The sequence below is a fragment of the Mobula hypostoma genome, chromosome 12, assembly GCF_963921235.1.
Source record: "Mobula hypostoma chromosome 12, sMobHyp1.1, whole genome shotgun sequence".
Lineage (NCBI taxonomy): Eukaryota > Metazoa > Chordata > Chondrichthyes > Myliobatiformes > Myliobatidae > Mobula > Mobula hypostoma.
In genome coordinates this window covers 37406988-37424668 of record NC_086108.1, presented here as the reverse complement: position 1 = coordinate 37424668, position 17681 = coordinate 37406988, and the positions used below count along the sequence as shown (strand labels likewise).

Below are 17681 nucleotides of genomic sequence, written 5' to 3'. Positions count from 1 at the left end.
ACCTTTGTGTCATCAGCACAAGACCCATTTTCATTACTCTCTCATATTCATAAACCTCCTCTGAACCCTCTCCACCCTTCCTTAAATAAGGGGCCCAAACGGCTCACAATATTCCAAGTGAGGCCTCACCAGTGTCTTATAAAGTCTCAGCATTAATCCTTGTTTTTATATTCTAGTCCTCTTGAAATGACTGTTAAGATTGCATTTGGCTTCCTCGCAGTTATGTCTTATCACTTTAAAACATTAAACTAATTTAGAGGACCAGGCAGGGAGTCTGAAATATGTGTGTAGTTTTAGTTTACTTTAAGCGAGGCATGAATGTATCACATGATGGTATAATGATGTGTGCAATAAACATATTTTTACATGTAACCCATAATTAATTATTTATGTGAACAAGAGTGCTTAACTGACCAATATACAGTATATATAACATTACTTAAATATTATTGAAATATTAAATTCACAACACTTCTCCTCCCTACTTAGCTATAAACTCCCACTCAATATAGAATGCATCTCATCTATATATGCAGTATACTATATAATACAACTATTATATACAGGCATCCACAGCATAGTAAATTTTAAATTGTCCTATTCAGGCCTAAAGATTTAATCACTGTGGAGAATTCCTTACTCTTGTGGGTTATATCTTTCCTGATGAGGGGGACCACTCTGCTGGGCTGGTGAATTTGCTGCCGTGAAAACAATCTCAGGTTCTGGTCCTCCTCCGTGGTGATTATAGGAGATAACTCTGAGACTGCAGAGAATGGTTCTGATAGTTCTGAACACCTTTCTTCTCTTTTTCCTCATGGATCTACTTCAGTCCCTTTTTCTTTCTCACATTCATTTTCTATTTCACATCATTCTCTATCATACACATTCTTTCTTTCCTTCACTTTCCTCCTTTTTCTTCTAACTTGTGAATCTTGATCTTGGGAAGATCCATTTAGTTCACTGGATTATTCTCAGTTGCTCCCTTTACAATCTGATCTCTCCTCTTGGTTTCCACATCCACAAAATATCTAAAGAATCCTCTGTTTTCGTACCTCCATTGACTCCTTTCTTTTTAACCTTCCATTCATCCAGCTGTGCTTTGGTCTTTTCATCTACTTTTTGTATCCCACCTGAAGTTCATGCAATAACCGTAATGCACACAGTGTAGATTCCTGATCTTAATGCTCACCAAAGCGAAATGCTTACAACTTTCCTGAAGATCCTCAAACTCTCTTCCAGCTTAAAACCAAGCCACATTTCACAAGTAACTGCCTGATTCACATACCAGAAGTTTTCTCGATATGTTGCCTACAAAAACTGTTTGTAGTTGGATCATTGCTTTCATCACTGACACAATCCCTCTGAGCACCATGGTCCTTCATTGGTCTAATATGTTTTCCAACCAGAGGCACAGAAGTTGGCACCAACACCTGTTTGTCCTCTGTTGGGCAACAGTTCCCAACTCTGTTGGGATATGGCATGCAAATTGTGAATGGATCTCCAATCAAGTTGTAGTTGGCTCAGCCAATCCCATCACCACAGTGCTTATCCTCCTGTTTTTAACCACATACAAGCTCAATATGGCTTATTGGTTGTTGTATTTTACTGTCATGAATGTCATTCCCACAGGAGTTATCTTTTCTCCAGTGTAAGTTCTTAGTTGGATATCTGCAGGCTTCAGTTTGGTATCTTTGAAATGCCTCTCAAACTCATATTGTGGAATGACTGAAACAGCTGGACCAATGTCTAATTCCATTTTAATTAATTTGCCATTCACTTCTAGAGAAAGCCATATTGCTTGTCTGTTGTTAATTTTCACACTGTAAATCACAAGGCTGCACTATTCTGTAGTATTCTCAACATTTTCAGATTTTTCAACAGCAGCATGCAGATTAGTTCTTTTTGAAACGACAACTTGCCTTTTTAGCATTTTCTCTTCCCTGAGCAGTCCATTTAATTTTGTCTGCCCAACATACGCTTTGTACATGTCCAACTTTGTCACGTTTTCTGCAAGTTTTGCCCTTAAACCTGCATTGGTCTGATGCATGTGAATCCCTACTATAATAGCAATGCAATTTGTTCAGCCAGGCCATTTTCTGCTCAGACAATGCAATTTTGTTCATGCTCACTTTCATTCTTGACTGCAACTGAATTATGTCTCTTTCTCTGGTTTCCATTGAAACAGCGATTTCCATTGCTTGTTTGAATGTATGCTGTGCTTCAATTAGGAGCTGTTTTTAAATGTTTTCTTTTAATATTCCACAAACTAAACAATCTCTTAGTGTATCATTAAGCCCATTACCAAATTGACAGTGCTCAGACGATCTCTGCAATTCAGCCATGTATATTGAAATAGACTCCCTTCTTTTTGATTCCACTTGTGAAGCCTAAAGCGTTCTGCAATCAACAATGATTTCAGTTCTAAATGTACCTAAATTACTTTTACAGTAGCACGAAAGCTCATTTCTGGTGGATTAGTTGGGGGAGTCAAACATCGAAGCAAACTCTATGCTCTTATCCCGAATGGACTTGGAAAATTTGCACCTGCTTCTCATTGGTTATTTCATTTGCTTCAAAATACTGTTCCAATAGCTCAGTGTATATGAGACAATTACCCAATGTTCAATCAAACTCACCAATCTTTCTGATGTAACCAGCCATCCCAGCCATTTTTGATTTTTTTTTAATGATAGTATCACCTGGTACTCACAGTTTATTAACCCTGAATTTTTCTGTTTCTTGCCTTTAAAAAAAGTTGACTGTGTCTTTACTTCCGAAGAACTTTTGTCGGTTGCTTTCGTTTTAAGCTTGACTGTTTCTCAATGTGCTGGGGTGCCATTTTACTCACCAATGTTCCCGCTGCACTTTATTTTATTTCAGATGTCTCGCTGCCATTTTACAGGTCGGTAGCCATCTTGGGGTCATTTTAAAATACCTTGTCACCAATGGTTTGTCTTGTAACTTCAAAACATTAAACTAATTCAGAGGAACATGCAGGGAATCTGAAATACAGGTGTAGTGTAAGTTTACTTGAAGTGAGGTGCACATGTATCATGTGGAGCATGATGACGTATGCAATTACCATATTTTTACATATAACCCACAATTATTTAAACAAACAAGAATGGTTAATCAACCAATATATGTGTATATATATAATTATTCAAATATTATTGAAATATTAAATACACAGCACTCACCACTGACACAACCTGCAAACTAACCTTTAGGGAATCCTGCACGAGACCTCCCAAGTCCCCTTACACCTCGGAATTTTGAATTTTCTCTCATTTAGAAAATGGTCTGTGCTTTTACTCCTTCTACCAAAGTGCATGACCATATACTTCCCAACATTATATTCCATCTGCCATTTCATTGTGTGTTTTCATAATCTAAGTTCCTCAGTAGACTCTCTACTTCCTCAACACTACCTACCCCTTCACCTATCTTCGTATTTTCTGAAATCTTGGTTACAAAGCCACAAATTCTATCATTCAGATCATTGAAATATTACGTGAAAAGAAGCAGTCCAACACCAAACCCTGCGGAACACAACTAGTCAACAGCAGCCAACTAGAGAAGGCTACCTATATTCTTACATTTTGCCTCCTGCCAGTCAGCCATTATTTTATCCATGCTGATATATTTTCAGTAATACCATGGGCTCTTGTCTTGTTGAGCATCTTTTTGCATGAAATGCTGCTCTGCCTTCAAGTTCAACCTTCCAAAGTCTATCACATCACACTTTTCTGAACTGAACTCCATCAACCACTTCTCAACACAGCTCTGTATCCTATCAATGTCCAATTGTAATCAATGAAAACCTGCTATACTATCTATATTACCACCAGTCTTTGTGTCATCAGCAAAATTAATAACCCACCCTTCCACTTTCTCGTCCAAGTCATTTATAAAAATCAGGAAGAGTAGGCATCTCTATCTGAAAATAATGCCCTGGTTAAGGTTTCTACTGCTATGCTGTGAGGTATTTTTACTTTAACAGTTTTCTACAGAAGCAGTGTGTCCTGCTAATTAGAGTGTTTTGGTTTTGGCTAACACTAGGAAGCCATTTTGTCCAACTTAGGAAATTTATGTCAGCCTATCCAGATTGTCTTGGTACGTATTGTAACTATCTGCTCAGTGGGATTGTCTTGGAAAATCAAAAGGGCTGGACGGGATCAAATTTCTGAAGGACAGTTGTCTGGTTTGGGGTCTTTTTGTTGGAGCTGTGGAGCAGGGCAGAAGGGAAGATGCAGAATGCTGCTTGAAGGAAAGACCCTGTTGTGAGAAGTGCTTTGTGCAGATGAATGTTTTAAAGGAGGAAGTGCCAATACTCCTGAGTTAGCCAGTTCATTCAAGATGGTCTTCAAGGGAAGTTCGAACTGTGACTGGTGTCCTGCACGTAGAACTGTGTGAGTAAAGCGATACACCTGACTATTTCAGTAATGAGCTCCAACGTTTATGTGCACATTGGATCGGTTTAAACGTAATGAGCCCTTTTACTTTTTTTGTTAACTGTTTGATAATGTTGAAAATTGGTAAATATACTCTTTTATAATTTTATGCTGGTGTACAATCTGTTATTTCTTGGAGACCGATAACTGTGTATCGGACAGTAGTTTCACAGCATTCACTACAATCAATGTTCGTTAATCAGAACATCCTAGCTTTCTTGTTTGGTTGAACCTCAAATCATACCAATCCTAAACGTACATTGCTGATAAAAGGTGGCCTTATCGCCACTGAGTTATTTGGTTGCTAGCAGAGACAGAGACAGCCAAGTTTGTATTCGAGCCTGGTGAGAGAGTTGCATGTACACACTCCTAATTCTGGTGAGCTATCAGTTTTAATGTATCCAAAAAAGAAAATCTGTTAGGTAGTAAGTTTGATTCAGAGTCTCAAACCTTAGCTGCCTCATCCTCCCAGTCTGTCACCCAGGTGCTCCAACTTCTATTGCACATCTCCCTCAATGTGCTGTATACAAAATTCTCAGCCTCATGGATAGCCTACAGTTGCTGTCCCAGCTCAGAAACATGGGCCTTCAGCTGAAGTTATCTCTGGGAACACATAGTCTCCAGGGGAATGCCACCTTCAACATGATGCATTCCACTCACCCAAAATGCCCTACAAAGCCTCACTCTCACAAACTTTTACAGATATTACTAATCTGCCCACTACCTGATGCACACAAATGTGATTCTCCTGCAGAACTGACTCATTAAAACTCCCTCACTGCCCAGAGGCTGCTCCACTTTGAGGAGTGTGTGTACTAACCACGCTCTGTTTTCTGGGCCCCTCTTTTCAAGCTTCCAAGCTGCATTAGTTGATTCAGCTGACTTCACCTCATCTCACTTTAGACACATAATTTTCAAACTAAAGATAAAGTGACTAAAGCACATTAAGTCAAATCATGCTTGATCCAAACCATCACCCTTCACTCACTACCTTAACCCCAAGCACCCCTACACCTATCCCAATAGCACCATTCTGCTGCTGTGCAGCTCCCTACAACATGGAGGCGATGCCCAATTCTGCAGTTATGTATGGAGGGGCCTCTCAGTAATTCATCTGGAGCCCTGCAACCACACCACCCGGTTGACCCTGATGAAGCCCTATTTTCATTTTTTAAATTATCTTTATTAATCAATGCTGAGTCCTGAGTAGAGCTAGAGGTCAGATGCACCCACTACAAATAGTCTTCATCATGACTAGATCATCACAATTTTTTGGCTGAGCGGATCCAACCAATATGGATTTGTAATGGCTATTTCTTCCAGCTTATCACAACAGCTTTTTGTTTTGATGAGACGTTTTGTGAAGTTTATTTGAAGTGATCATCTGCTGAAGTTAAAGTAATGAGTTTAATAGCATTTTTTTGACAGAAGTGTAGTAATGACTTGAAACACATTAGGGGGTAGACAATGAGATTATGTTTTTTATTTGGAGCTTATTTGCAGAGCACAACAAATTGTTTAATAACTTGCCACTTTTTACAATATGGGGCAGCTTACATATTTTGCATTGACAACAAATGTGCATTAAATACTTTGTTTTTTTCCCTCACAAATACTGCAAAAATGGTGCTGCTATCTGTTCCTCCTTAAGACGTTGTCATTTTAGTGAAATGTTGCTGATTCCAGTCTGTGTAATACCTTAAGTTATGCTAGCAACAAGAGCATATTTTACTAAGAAAGGACGTCCTAGCCAAAATTATTACAGCTGTCAGATGTTATCTCTGTGTGAAAGATGGAAAAAGAAACCCCAAAGCTAAAAGTTGAACATACATGCTCTGTTTTCAAAGATATGCAAACAAAATGATCCTAGTTTAATATGTGATCCCCTTAACGCTGAACTAAAGTAACAGCATTGACATGTCAGCTGGAGCTGTGTCTTAAATTTTCTGAGGCAAAAATGAAACCATCAACATAATTTGTGCCAACTGAGCCTCCTGTCAAGGGAGATAAATATATGAAAATGCAGAAAAAGCAGAAAGAGAAGGCAGCCTGCAATTAATTTCTCTCTTGGGATCTTGTGGCAAACGTAATGTTGACTATTCATTTCCCTAAAAGTCTTAATGAATGCAAAGGGAAGTACTAGACTCATCAAACATTTGCCACAATTCCTTGACATTGGCATAATGGAGTAGATTTTATAAATTAGTAACATTGTTACAGAAATTTAAACAATGGATGACTGTGTCACGAATAGAGGCCGAGGGGTTAACCTTCAAATTGACAGTCTCTGGCTCTTATCCCATTATGAATCACTGTAAAAAAAATTTGAAAGTGCTTGAAATCTTAAACAGAAAAAGAGAATGCTGGAGATACCTAGCAGGTGAGAACCATCTCTGCAGAGAGAAGGAGAATGAATGATTCAAGACCACAGACTGCTGTGGAGTCCAATTCCTGGGGTATATTTAAAGCGCAGGCTGATAGGTTTTTGATTAGTAATGTTGTCAAAGGTTACAGGGAGAAGGCAAGAGAATGGTGTTGATAGGGTTAATAAATCAGCATGATAGGATGTGGAGCAGGTTCGAAGGGCCAAGTGGCCTAATTCTGCTCCTATGAAGGGTCATCAATGTGAAAATGTTTTTCTTTCTCCATAGATACTGCCTGGGTATTTCCATTAAGTATTATGCCTGTCCTTTCCAACATAATCAAAAAAAATCTCACTAGGGTCCTCACATGTGTTTTACAACAAATATAGTTTTGTAAGTGTAGTTGTCATTGTAATTTGTCAAAGTCAAAATCAAGTTTATTGTCATATGCACAAGTACATGCATGCACAGGAGCAATGAAAATCTTACTTGCAGCAGCATCACAGTCACGAAGCAGTGTATAAGTAGGATTCACAAGAGAGCAAATTGATCATGAATTATACAAGAAAGCACAACAGGAGCATAAAAATACAAAGTCTATTTTAGTGCAAGGAGGTCAAGGTAGTCATGGTGCTGATAACTTGTGGTGATTAGGGCTGTTTCAGCTGGTTCAAGAAATGAATGGTTGAAGTGAAGTAGCTGTTTGTGAACCTGGTGGGGTGGAAATTCAGGCTTCTGTACCTCCTGACGGATGGTAGCTGCGTAAAGGTGGCTTGGTCAGATGGTGGGGATCTTTGATGATAGACGTTGCCTTACTGAGGCAGTGCCTCCTGTAGATATTACCGGTGGTAGGGAGGGATGTGCCCTTGATGAATTGGGCAGAGTCCACTACTCTTTACACTCAGAATCAGAATCAGAAACAGGCTTAATCTCACCAGCATAGGTCATGAAAATTGTTAACTTTGTGGCAGCAGTACAATGCAAAAAAACTGAGAATTACAGTAAAAGTATAATTGCACTTAAATAAGCAATGCAAAAAGAAAAGAAATAAAAAGGGGGTGAACTAGTGCTCATGGGTTCAATGTCCATTCAGAAATAGGATGTAAGAGGGGTAAAAACCAGTCCTGGATCACTGAATGTGTGCCTTCAGGCTTCTGTACCTCCTCCCTGATGAGAAGGCGGCATGTCTAGGGTGATGTGGGTTCTTAATGATGGAGCCCACCTTTTCGAAGCATCGCCAGCAGTACAATGCAATGCATGATAATATAGAAAAAACTTGAGAAGTACAGTAAATATATATATGTATAAAATAGTTACACAAATTAAATAAGTAGTACAAAAACAGAAATCGAAAAGTAGTGAGGTAGTGTTCACAGGTTCAACGTCCATTTAGCAATCAGATGGCAGAGGGGAAGAAGCTGTTCCTGAATCACTGAGTGTGTGCCTTCAGGCTTCCGTACCTCCTTTCTGACAATAACAATGAAAAGACGGCCATGTCCAGGGTGATGTGGGTCCTTAATGATGGATGCTGCTTTTCTGAGGCACTGAGCTTGAAGATGTCCAGGATACCATGGAGGCCAGTTCCCATGATGGAGCTGACTAGGTTTACTACTCTCTGCAGCTGACTTTGTTCCTATGCAGTAGCCCCCCACCCCATACCAGATGGTGATGCAGCCAGTTAGAACACTTTCCGTAGCACATCTGTAGAAAGTTAAGTATTTTTTGGTTATGTACTAGATCTCCTCAAACTCCTAATGAAATATAGCCACTGTTATGCTTTTTTATTTTGTAGCTGCATTGATATGTTCAGTCCAGGTTAGTTCCTCAGAGATATTGACACCCAGGAACTTGAAATTGCTCAATCTTTCCACTTCTGATCCCTCTATGAGGATTGGTATGTGTTGTCTCATCTTACCTTTTCTGAAGTCCACAACCAGTTCTTTGGTCTTACTGCGGCTGAGTGCAAGGTTTTTGCTGTGACACCACTCATCTAGCTGGTATATCATGCTCTTGTGTGCCCTCTTGTCACCAAGAGAAGCCCAGGTTCTGTAGCTTTTCAGTCAGGACTGTAGGAAAGATGGTGTTAAACACTGAACTGTAGTGAATAAACAGCATTCTGGCATAAAGTTTTTGTATTGTCCAGGTGATAAAAGGCCGCATGAAGAGCCAATGCGATCACATCTGCCATGGACCTATTGTAGCAATAGGCAAATTGCAGTGGGTCCAGGTTCTTGTTGAGACAGAAGTTGATTCTAGCCATAACTATCCTTTCACTGCACTTCATCACTGTAGGTGTGAATGCTTCTGGGTGATAGTTGTTAAGGCAGCTTACCCAGCTCCTCCTGGCACTGGTGCAGTTGTTGCCCTTTGAAGCAGTCGGGAATTTCCGACTGTAACAATGAAAGATTGAAAATGTCTTTGAACACTCACGCCAGTTGGTTGGCACAGGTTTTCAGAGTTTTACTCCATCAGAGCCTGTCACCTTGTGAGGGTTCACCCTGTTGAAAGACAGCCTGATGTCAGCCTCCCAGACAGAGATCACTGGGTCACCGGGTGCTTCTAGGATCCTCATAGCTGTAGTTCTATCCCTTTCAAAGTGAGGATAAAAGCATTTCTGCACAATCAATTTGCCAGACCAGGCCATGATGCAACCAGTCAGGATACTTTCAACAACAGATCTGTAGAAGCTTGTTACAGTGTTCAATGACAAGCTGAACCTCTTTAACCTTCTAAGGAAGTAAGGACATTGGTGCATATTCTTTGCAATTGTACCCATGTACTGGGACATCCAATACGTTGAAGGCCTGGAATTTAAAGCTGCTGATCCCTTCCATGTAGGCTGACCCATGTTTGCCTTCCTTCTCCTTTCTGAAATCAACAATCATATCCTGATCCAACCTTAGACACCATGATGAAGAAAACACCCCAGCACCATTACTTCCTTGGGAGACTCTAGAAATTTGGCATGTTCCTTTTGACCCTCACTAATTTTTCTTATTGATGCCCCCTAGAAAGCATCCTATCTGGATGCATTACAGCTTGGTATGGCAATTGCCCTGCCTGAGTCTGAAGGAAGCTGTAGAGAGACATGGATATAGCTCAGGACATCACAGAAACTGGCACCTAGCCCATAGATTCTGTCTACATTCCTTGCTGCCTCATTAAAACAGCCAATGTAATCAAATCAAGATGCACAAAATGCTGGCAAACTCAGTAGGTCAGGCAGCATCTATGGAGATGAACAGATAGTTAACGTTTTGCGCCGAGACAAGGGTTGAAACATCGGCTATCTGTTCACTTCCATAGGCGCTGCCTAACCTGCTGAGTTCCTCCAGCATTTTGTGTGCGTTGCTTTGGATTTCCGGCATCATCAGACTTTCTCGAGTCCACAACAAATTCAAAGGCTCACTCACCCTAGATGTTCTCTCATGTCTATTCTCCCATTAGGCAGAAGATACAAAAACCTGAATCACATACAATGTGGTTCAACAAAAGCTTCTATCCTACTGTTTAAGACTAGTGAACAGTTCCCTAGTATGATAAGATATACTCTTTGACCTCATAATGGCCCTGCACCTGTTTGTCTGCTTGCATGGCACTTTCTCTGTTACTCTAATACATTATTCTGCATTCTGATATTGTTTTCCCTTGTAGTACCTGAATACACTGATGTGATGAAATGATATAAATAGATGTCACCGCACTTTTGTACATATGACAATAATAAGTACCAACCAAGGTCAATATTGGTACAGGTGCAAAGAAATCCACTGTCGTTTGTACTCACTCCATTCATTTGATTCTTCTGAATTAATGAACCGTTGACACATATGAAGTTGGTGCTAGTGACAAAAAGCTGCATTTTTCACCCTTTATATTTTGATCTCTTAATAGATAAAATAAGAGAGGGCAGAGTTAGGATTGATGGATTCCAGTGGTTCCTTACCTTAATATAATTTTCATTGACGTTACCCACTCTGTTAAAAATTTTTCTAGTTGCTAGTGATTCAGTCTGATATCAGCTGTTTCCTACTTGGTGACAAATTATGTCATAGATTTTAAAGAAAATAGAAAGATCGAACTAAGATAAACTGACTGACTGTAGGCTCAAATTTACCCCAAACATGCATTGGTACCAGGATAAGCTTAAGATTGTTGAACACTTGTATCAACTTTGGTGTAGATTTTAATATGCTCCTAGCCTTCTTCAATTAATAAATACAAAGTCATTCTCTTCTAGTGCATTCCAGGGCCAATATCTGGACGAGAAAATGTTTAATTGTTTTATTTTCTCCGCATGAGTAGATGCATTTATTCCAGTAAAATGGTGAAAATGACATGACTGACAATAAATGCATTAGAGGTTTCAAAGAGACATTTGGTTAGGCACACGAATGTAAGGAAGATGGAGGGATATGGACATGGTGTAGGTAGGAGGGATTAGTGCTTGGGAGTATTTGGTTTGCTTTTAGCTGGTTCAGCACAGCATTGTGGGCTGAAAGACCTGTTGCTGTGCTGTACTGTTCTATGTTCTATTTTCTATGAAGCAAGTAAAGGCTTAGAACCATCTTGACCAGTGAATGACCAGACTCTCCCCTTGCCCAGTTGGATTTCTGGCAAAAGTTGGCGTTAACTCTCTATTGGAAGTTTGGATACTGAACTATCACCAACCTTGCCACCAAAGGAGATTCTGGGCTGATTCACTTTCAGATCCATTACAATCCCATAATGCAATCTCCTTATGTCACATCCTTAACTTGAATAGTGCTTGCATTAGTAATACAGTAGAATAATTGGTCCATTGATTCATCAGGGTAGTAGCATATTTGGGCCAACTCTTAAAGAAGAAAGAAACAAATTGAGGTAATAGTTGAATTCCCTTTGTTTATTCGAGACACTATACCACTTAATTGGGACAGAAAACTATTGCTGAACAGTTTCTGACTAGTGTCAGTACCATGAACTTACGTGGCCATTAGACACTACACTAAGCTTAGATCAAATAGTTTTTAAATAATGCCACTTGTGGTGTGTTTGTATTCAAAAACCAATGATTTTTGTCACTGATATTTGATGAGAAATAAGCAATAAGACAATTTAGAACTGTTTTGTTCACAGTAGTTTCAAGTATTCAGGCTTGGATTCGTCAGAAACGGCTGGGAGTGAAAATGAAACAATTTCACTACTTCAACAAATCAGGAACTACAAAGAATTTGAAGGTATCAACAATCATCTTGAATGTTACAATGAAAATGAAGATTTTGGGGATGTACTCATCAAAAGCATTGTATGAGGGCAGTCCACAATCTGCACTAGGTGTCTGTGACAATTTTATTTATTTACAGTCAATCAAAAGAACATGGCAGCATGTTGGTTATCTGACAATGTCAAGGAAACCTGTGTGGAAGAGTTTTCAAAGTGGAAAAGCCATGTACTGGGTCAGGTCCACCCTCCTGACCTCAGAAGTCCGGGTCCTGTGGTACAAGTAGTCATCACTAACTGGGGTCTTCCTTGGTTGCAGTGAATAATGATGCCCTCTTCTGTGCCCTAATATGCTCTTTATTCTTAACAAAGTGTTGCAGAACCAGCATCTTAACCGCTGGATTTCACTATGATCACATTCACCCAGTCCATCAGAGCTGACTTCACATGCTAGGACAGGCATATCCCTATCTCACCAGGGTATGAGGCCCGCTGGCTTCCCTCAACTGGTTTTCTCAGCCTGGTGAAGCAGTGCACCAGGGTGTGACCGCTGTTTCATGCTAACAGCTACTTGGAGCCACGTGAGAGAGCTGAGTGTCTGGAGGGGACCAAATACGAGTGAGCTGCCCCAGAATGGATACAACAAGCCCATTCATCAGAGATGCTGTCCCTCTTTGGACACCCCATATATGGCAGTACACACCAGATGAATTCTGCTTCGATAAAAATTATGAACATTTTTTATAGGTCTGTGGTAGCATTGGTACTGTTCTAATTTGTTCTGTATTTTATTTAAATACATAACGTGTTACTCAGTTAAATGGTAGTTTGTCTTTTTATACCTTTTTAACTATTTCCATGAAACTTCAGTTAATTGGGACAGCCATTTAATTGGGCCAAAATGTACTGATCGCACCATGTCCCAATTGACTGGAACCCACTGTATATGGAAGCACACATTTCAGGAGCTGGATCATTTGTGTTTGCGCAGGAGCACAATAGATATAAATAACAAAATTGTCTGTAACCTGATTAGTCATCCTGTTGTTTAGAACTGTGCAAGCCAACTAGAGATGTTCAACTGAATTTTTAAGTCATCTTTTTAAACTGTCTCGTACATATTTTAGTAATGTTTGTACTGTAGAATTACAGTTACTTAGTCAATATCTAAATCAGAATCAGTTTCACTTTATTGCCAGTATGTGAAACATACCAGAACTGATTGTGGTTCAGTACCAAGCATAATACGCAGGACAATACCATAACAGACCACACAACAACAACCAACAATTTACAAGATGATAGTGCAATAAGCCGTGAACAGTCAACAATTAGCAGAACAGTCACATGCGCAAACATCATTGATCAAACTTAAATAAATACGAACATACGGACAGACTCAATAGTTATCAACAGAACAAAATGAGCAGGGAAGATGTTGTGCAGGGACAGTGAGGGTATTACAGCTGAGTGAGTTTTTTTGAGAAACTGGATAGCTACAGGAAAGAAGCTTCGGGGATGATGTGTGGTCCTGGTGGTGATGGACTTTCAGCACCTCCCATGGCAATTTGGTGAATACAATAGGTGACTGCTAAGGTGGGTGGAGACAGCAGTAATTTTTCCAGCTCTTCTTCGCTGTGGAGATGAATGGGTCTTTCACTGTCGGTAGCGACAGCCAATGATCTTCTCCGCTGAGTGGACCACTCAGTGCAACCTGGACTTGGAGAAGGAGGAGGCAGCGGGACACCAAGCGGTGATAGAGGTGGTCACAGTTCTCTAGATGATGCCGAGTTAAAATTCATCAGGATACGCTCCAAGATGTTCAGTTTTCTAAGCTGGTGAAAGGAGAACAATCTCTGCTGGGCTTTGCTAGTGATGAATGTAATGTGTTTGTCCCAATTCAATGTATTGGTAATGGTAAACACCAAAAATTCGAATGACTCGACCACAGACACAACCTGACCATTAATTTCCAAGGAAGTGGAGAGCAGGTAAGGGGTCGTTGGTAGAAGTCAACCTTTATTTCCTCTGTGTGGATAGCATTAAGCTCCAAGTTGGTATGAGCACCCATTGCTGCAAGACAACCTACCTCTCTGTGATAGTAGGTCGCATCATTGTGATGGAGAGGTTACATATAATTACCATAAACAAGAGAAAATCTGCAGATACAGGAAATCCACGCAGCACACACAAAATACTAGAGGAACTCAGCTGGCCAGGCAGCCTGTATGGAAAAGAGTACAGTCGATGTTTCAGGCCGAGACCCTTTAGCAGCCCCACTCAGGTAAGCTGCCATTGTCTCCTATACTTCTCAAATGCTCATTTGGCAATTGATAATGTATCCGCTATGAATTGAGCTGGCACAGTGACACAGCGGATTGAGTTGATGCCTCTGGTCTAGGTTCCTGGGGTTAATCCTGACCTCTGGTGCTGCCTGTGTGAAGTTTACCTGTTCTGTAACCACGTGGGTTTCCCTCAGATGCTCCAGTTTCCTCCTGTGTCCAAAACCAGAAGGTTGACAGGTTAATAAAATTGACCATAGTGAATGAGTGAGTGATTATATCTTGGAAAAGTTGATGGGAATGTGGGGAGAGGAATTAGTGTAAAATTAGCATCTGATGTCTATTTACACTGAGGGGCTATTTCTATACTGTGTAAAGTTATAACTTACTGAGTAGGTGCTTGTTTGAATAAGAATAATTCAAACACAGAACAGTACAGCACAGGAACAGGTTATTGGTCCACAATGTTGTGCTGAACCAGCTAAAAAGCAAATCAAAAACAGACAAAAACTAATTCCTCCAACCTACACCATGTTGATATCCCTCCGTCTTCCTTACATCCGTGCACCTATCCAAATGTCTTTTAAAAGCCTCAGAAGTACTTGTCTCTATCACCATACCAGGCAGCACATTCCAGGCATCCACCACTCTCTGAGTAAAAAACTTAACCCCACATACCCCTTGAAACTAGTCCCTCTCACCTTTGATGCATGCCCTCTGGTATGAGAAGCTTCAACCCCGGAAAACAGATACTCTCTGTTCGTTCTATCTATGCCTCTCACAACCTTTATCAGATCTTCTCTCAGCCTCTGATACTCCAGAGAAAACAACACAAGTTTATCTAGCCTCTCAAGGTAGGACATGCCATCTAAACCAGGCAGAGTCCTGGTATACCTCTTCTACACTCTTTCCAAAACCTCAAAATCCTTCCTGTAATGGAGTGACCAGAACTGGACACAATATTCCAGATGTGGCCAAATCAGAGCTTTATAAAGTTGCAACATAACCTCCTGACTTTTGAACTCAATCCTTTGACTAATAAAAGCAAGCATTCCATAAGCCTTCTTAACCACCTCATCGACACTATCGAGGAGCTATGAACTTGGATCCCAAGATCCCTCTGCTCAGCAACACTGTTAAGGATCTTGCCGTTAATAGTTTACTGTTTCCTTGCATTTGCCCTATTGAGGTACAACTTCTCACATTTATCTGGGTTAAACTCCATCTGCCATTTCTCTGCCCAGACCTGCATTTAGACTATATCATGCTGTATACTTTGTTAGTCTTCTACACTATCCACAACTCCACCAATCTTGGTGTCATCTACAAATTTACTAACCCACTATTCTACATTTTCATTCAGGTTATTTATTATTTGTCAATGCATTTTCAGGGAAATTGCCCTCCTCCTCCAATGTAGTAAAGAGCCTCTATGTGTTCAGCAGCTGAACAGTGGGAGAGTGTTAAGAAATAGACGCTAACATGAACAAAGAAGAGGGAGATGAACAAATGTGTTTTGTCTCCTTTAAAGTGTTATATCAGTGCAATTCTTTCTTTCACTCAGGATTCAGAAACCTTTTCAAGATTTATTTTCAAGTTCACAATGAGGCCAGTAAGCAAGGGAAGAATAGATACGAAGGAAAAGGGATAAGGAGAACACAGAATAAATCTTTAGCATATCAGAATCCTGAGTGAAAGGAGTTGCATTGATATAGTACTTTTCACTGCCTCAAGGTAGCTCAAGGCTTCCACAGCCAATGAAGTCCTTTCAAAGTTCAAAGTAAATGTATTATCAATGTACATATTTGTCACTTTATACAACCCTGAGATCACTTTCTTGTGGGCATACTCAATAAATCGATAGAATAATAGCCATAACTGAATCAATGAAAGACCTCATCAACTAAAGTGTTGAACCAGTGTGCAAAAGGCAATAAACTGAGCAAATACAGTTCTGTGTAAATGTGCTCAGTGGTGGGGAAGGCTTCACCCGTGATGGACTGAGCCATAGCCACTACTTTTAGAAGGGCAATCAGTTATCAGGAAGTAACCATAAGGTCAATTTTTGCATTTGAAAGTCCCAAAAAAAGTTAATGTCACGTAAACAACAGGAATTCTGCAGATGCTGGAAATTCAAGCAACATACATCAAAGTTGCTGGTGAACGCAGCAGGCCAGGCAGCATCTATAGGAAGAGGCGCAGTCGACGTTTCAGGCCGAGACCCTTCGTCAGGACTAACTGAAGGAAGAGTGAGTAAGGGATTTGAAAGCTGGAGGGGGAGGGGGAGATGCAAAATGATAGGAGAAGACAGGAGGGGGAGGGATAGAGCTGAGAGCTGGACAGGTGATAGGCAAAAGGGGATACGAGAGGATCATGGGACAGGAGGTCCGGGAAGAAAGACAAGGGGGGGAGGGTGACCCAGAGGATGGGCAAGAGGTATATTCAGAGGGACAGAGGGAGAAAAAGGAGAGTGAGAGAAAGAATGTGTGCATAAAAATGAGTAACAGATGGGAATACAATTTGACCAGATAGCCAGAGATAATTCCCTTAATCTTGCTCAAAACACCACCAAAGAATCTTTTGCCATTACTTGATAGTGCCATGACAGCTTGGATCTCGTGTTGATGTCTCTTGACTGCAACTTGAACTTTCAACTTTCTGACTCATAGATCAGTGCCCTACCGGAACTATACTTTTCACCTTTTTATGCATTTTATTAGTTACTTCCATTATGTGTGCTCAATCAAGTAAAAAGCAAATTAAAAAAGCTTTAACTAAGTGTGAGGATGAAATACATAGGTATAGACTATATTGTGCAATATAAATAAATGTGTTATTTTGTTTTAACCATAAATACTCAAGGGAATATTGCTGTGTGGCTGTATGCCTCAAACACAAGGTTTAGGATATTTTATTCAATTAAGGTTAACAATTTCTGAAAATAAAAATGATTGTGCTTTAAAGTAAGGAACAAATTTGTAATTCTTCTCCCAGGACAATCATTTGTGGGGAACTCACTCATCCAAAGTATAAATCCGCCCACAGCTCACTGAGATTCTGGTATTTTCTACCATGACCAGCATAACTTTACAAGGTCAAAGTATGATCTTGAACCATGCTTCAATAAAGCCCACAGCCTTAAAATAATGTAAGAACAGGCACCATTGAGCACATTTGCATAGAGCACTGTCACAGGAAAGCAGCATCCATCATCAAGAGCCCACACCATTCAGTCCATGCTCCCTTCTTGCTGCTGCCATCTGAAAGGAGGTACAGGAGCCTCAGGACTTACCCCACCAGGTTCAGAAACAGTTATCACCCCTCAACCATCAGGCTCTTGAACCAGAGGGTATAACTTCACTCAAATTCACTTACCATAT

General features: G+C 40.2%; 1 protein-coding gene across 2 annotated transcripts in view; it reads left to right on the top strand.

Moving 5' to 3' along the window:
• The window catches only part of kcnt2a (potassium channel, subfamily T, member 2a), a 1051023-nt gene extending 1038994 nt beyond the window's left edge, over nucleotides 1-12029 (top strand). For both annotated transcript variants that reach the window (XM_063063856.1, XM_063063854.1), the window contains one exon: nucleotides 11936-12029. The gene's annotated coding sequence lies outside the window, so the exon portion shown is untranslated. The remainder of the gene's footprint in view (nucleotides 1-11935) is intronic.
• The last annotated feature ends 5652 nt before the right edge of the window (nucleotides 12030-17681 follow it).